This window comes from Rhagoletis pomonella, unplaced genomic scaffold, assembly GCF_013731165.1.
Source record: "Rhagoletis pomonella isolate Grant_MI unplaced genomic scaffold, Rhpom_1.0 Rhpom_scaffold_00502, whole genome shotgun sequence".
In the NCBI taxonomy this organism is placed as follows: domain Eukaryota; kingdom Metazoa; phylum Arthropoda; class Insecta; order Diptera; family Tephritidae; genus Rhagoletis; species Rhagoletis pomonella.
The window spans coordinates 1-4,177 of record NW_023459056.1 but is presented as its reverse complement, the minus strand read 5'-3'; positions in this window follow the sequence as shown (position 1 = coordinate 4,177).

Sequence of the window (4,177 nt, the reverse complement as noted above, 5' to 3'; positions counted from 1 at the left end):
TCTGGCTTAAAAACGACTTTGTTTTGGCGGAAGTTAATTGTGATAAACAACCTGAACAGAATATGAGGGATGAGTTACCTTCCTCTTCTAAGCGAGGAAGACCTACAAAAAGATTTGAAAGTTGCGACGACAGAGCAAAGCGTTACAAAGTACGTGATCTTCTTCAGTCACGATCTGATGCTGAGCTGTCGTATGCAGCTCATATGTCTAAGCGTTCAAGTGGATTTCGTGTAGCAGCCAAACTAATGCAAAGTGTAAGCGAATCTCCCGAAATTGCAATGCAATACAAGAGTTTACAAAAATACAAATCCAAACGAGTGTACACAGGTGAAGAAGCACTTGCTTTGTATGTCGATGCAAAATTGTCGCGAAATAGCTATTTAGTTTTACGAACCTTTACCTTTACAGCTACGAGTTACAGCAAATGTTAATGAGATCATCTGGCAAAATCCTACTCCTTCGTCGACTAGACTTTGTCGTCCCATGAAATTCATATTCGCAAAAGAAACTGAAGTTTTTACACTTGAAGAATTCAATTCAATTCGGAATGAAATTGAAACCTTACAAGATTTTGAATGTTCTGTGGGACCTCACAATATTAAGGTTACATTTGAATTTGTATTGACGATGATCGATGGTAAGATTGCAAATTATTTGACAAGCCACAAATCAACTCAGTCGTGCTATATTTGCGGAGCCAAACCTAGCGAAATGAATACAATCGAACTCACAAAAGAGCCCAATGCTAAATATTATTCTTACGGGCTATCAACTTTACATGCATGGATCAAAACACTCGAATGTATGCTGCATATCGCTTACAGATTAGACGTCAAAATATATATTATCAGGCAAACTGCCGACAAGGACTCTGTAGGACTTCGCAAAAAATATATTCAGTCTCGTTTTAAAAGTGAAATGGGCTTAATAATTGATGGCGTAAAGCCTGGCTATGGCACAACTAATGATGGCAACACTGCAAGGAGATTTTTTATGAACCACACCAAAAGTGCTGAAATAACAGGATTACAAGAAGAAATTATAAAAAGGTTTTATATAATACTGAGTTGCTTATCATCAGGATTTGAGATTAGTATTGACGCTTTTCAAAAATTCATCCAGGAAACCAGACGAAGGTACCTAAATGCATACGAGTGGTATCCTATGTCAGTCAGTGTTCATAAGATAATATGGCATTCTGCTGAAGTTATAAAAAATTGCATCGTGCCAATAGGGCAGCTATCTGAAGAAGCTCAGGAAGCACGCAACAAGGACTGCAGGCGATTCAGAGTGGCACGTACCCGAAAATCTTCTAGAGTCAACACGAATAGGGATTTGCTTAACATGCTTTTGATAACGTCTGATCCGTTAATCAATACTTACCGCCAAAAGCCACTAAAAAACTTTCGATCTCTTCCGCCCCAAGTCATAAGCTTCTTAAAAGAACCGCATATAGATTTCGTAAGTCACCAGGATTCGGACAAAACTTACGCGACCGATGAAACAGATGAAAGTTCAGACTCCGACAGTGACATTTCGCAGACATAACTCAAAAAATATGTAGTTATAAGTTATATATTCATTAAAAAATAATTGAATATATTTAACAATATACATTCAAACTTGAAATAGTGTTTTGTTTGGAGTGTAAAGCTATACAATTAATTTAAAAGCTTTTGTCATACTAAATTAGGTTAAGATATCTCTAAAATAGCTACGTTTATGATAAAATTTTGGAAAATGGGCCTGGCACCGCCCACTTATGATCATATATAAGTATATCGGTAACCGTTCTACCAATTTGTACCAAACTCGGTGTGGTTATTGTGCTTGCCACATAGAAGCAAAACGTTGAAAATTATTGGAATCGGGCTAAAATAACGGCCGCTTCTCATATAACGGTAAATTTTAGAAATGCTTGAAACTTCAATATTTCGAAATTGAAGGACGCTAATTTACTCAAAATTGATACACCCCGGCTTACCATCTAGCAGTAGGTTTCGGAAAGGTGAAAACACGTATATTTAATACTTGCGCCGGGTATTTAATGTTCGGCTCCGCCCGAACTTAGACTTTCTTACTTGTTTGATTTAGTATTGAAATTAAGAAACATCCGGTGGATCATGTATTGCCGAAATTTCCCGTGGCACTGATCGCTGTCTATCCGAACGGGTTCTTTCCGGACGGGGTGTGGCAACAATGAACGAATGTGGTGCAATTCGCTGAGCGAACTCACGCAATTGCTCCAACGTGTGGACTTGTCGAGTATGGACGAGTTCACGCAGATGATCGGATAAGGTACCAATGATGATATCGAGGTGGTCCCGTTCATCCAGACCACAAGAATTACCCTGCAATTGGAATGTCAAGTCATCGATATGTTTCAGCAGTGTTTGCGAACGTGGATCGAATTTAATCTGTGCATATGACATTATTACTTGGGCCCAAGTATGTTTGTTGAGGAAACGAGCACGAAGTTTCGTGCAAAAATCTTGATTATCTCCGAAGTTTCTCAGTTCGGTGAAGTACCATTGTCGAGCGGCTTCAGTAAGTGTGGGTACCAAACGCGTTACCAATTCATGATCGGGTACTCCAATCTTATATCGAAATGAGCCAATAATAGCCAAATAATCTTCAACCGATAGAAATTTTTCGTTCACATGAACGCCATCGAATTGAGCACGTCCCATCCATGATGGTAAGCCTCTGAATTTCCTATCCATTGCATCCGCTTGGGCAGATTCGTCGAATATAGTGGCTTGATTTGGTCGTGATTGTGGTGGACCGGATAGCGAATAATTCGAATATAAATGAGATGGTTGATTAATTGGTTCTTGGATATGTGACGTTCTAAGACCACGGTAGGTATTGATCGTTTGAGTATTTAAGGTTGAAGGACCACCCAAAGAACCATGCGGAGGATCCACCGAGGGTGGTATCCAGGTATGATTCCAGGTCGTTGGCATGGTTTGGTTCATATCACGAACGTCAGGAATTTGTGTCTGCAACTGAATCCGATCACGGATCATTTGCTGTTGCATCTGTGTTTGGGCTCTCAGCAACTCAGACACCATTACAGACAGTTGGTGTAATGAGGGTGTTGGTTCCGTTCCGCCTGACACTGAATTGAGAACGGCTGGTTGAGCATTGAATTAACCGTACTGGTGGTCAGGGTATATCGTGGTTCAGTTGCCTGAACCGAAGTCGGTATATTCTGGTTTGGAATCGAATCTAGTATGGTTAAGGGTAAATATTGTGATGGAACAGTATTTTGAGTTGAACTCATCGTTCCCCCGTTCGTTCTCAAAACCATGGAAGGTCGAGTTCAAACTTAATTGGGGATCGCACGTCGGGATTCCCGTATTCGGTGAAGTCATCCGAAGCTCACGAATCTTCGACTGAAATTTTCCGATCAGATCTGCCTGGCGTGACGCCGCCTCGGGTTTTAACTTCAACCGAGCGGTTCGATAACAATAATGTATCATTTGATGAAGACGACCCTGAGGTGTTAACACCTCATTTGCCTTCAGTTCCTGATATGCTCTCTCACATATTTCCAACTCATTCATTTGCTGTATGGCATGGGATTTTATGAACCATGGTTGGCCAACGTAAGCAGATATTTTACCATTGAGGGCGGCTCTTTCGGTGTCGGTCCATTGAACCGGCGCTGGATATAGGTTATATATCTCCCTTTCGATCTGTCGTGGTTCATCTGTCAAATAAGTTGCATCGAGAATGGGAAACAATTCCATGTTCAAAGACTCAAATACCAAGTTGTAAATTCCGATTATTAAAAAAATTCTGCCAACGGTAGATATAAAGTCCGTACTATTAAAGCCTATGTTATAAGATGATGGTACTCGATTTAAAATCAGTACAGTATTTACTTCAGTTTATTATTTATTATTATTATTATTTTATTCTATGAGTATGTCGTTTTGAATATCCACTTTCAAAAATAGTGCCGCATAAATCGATCACTATTTGAATATTGCTTTAAATCTAATTAGTTTAACAAAACAGTCACGTTCAATTGGTTGTGTATCTCATGTGATTTTCGGTCCAAAATTTTGTTTAATATTATACCGAACGTGGGCTGAGAATGGCGTTTAACGCACTAGCTCGAATCTTTTCATGGACCAAGCCTTGAATACTTGGGAGTATTACCTGTATC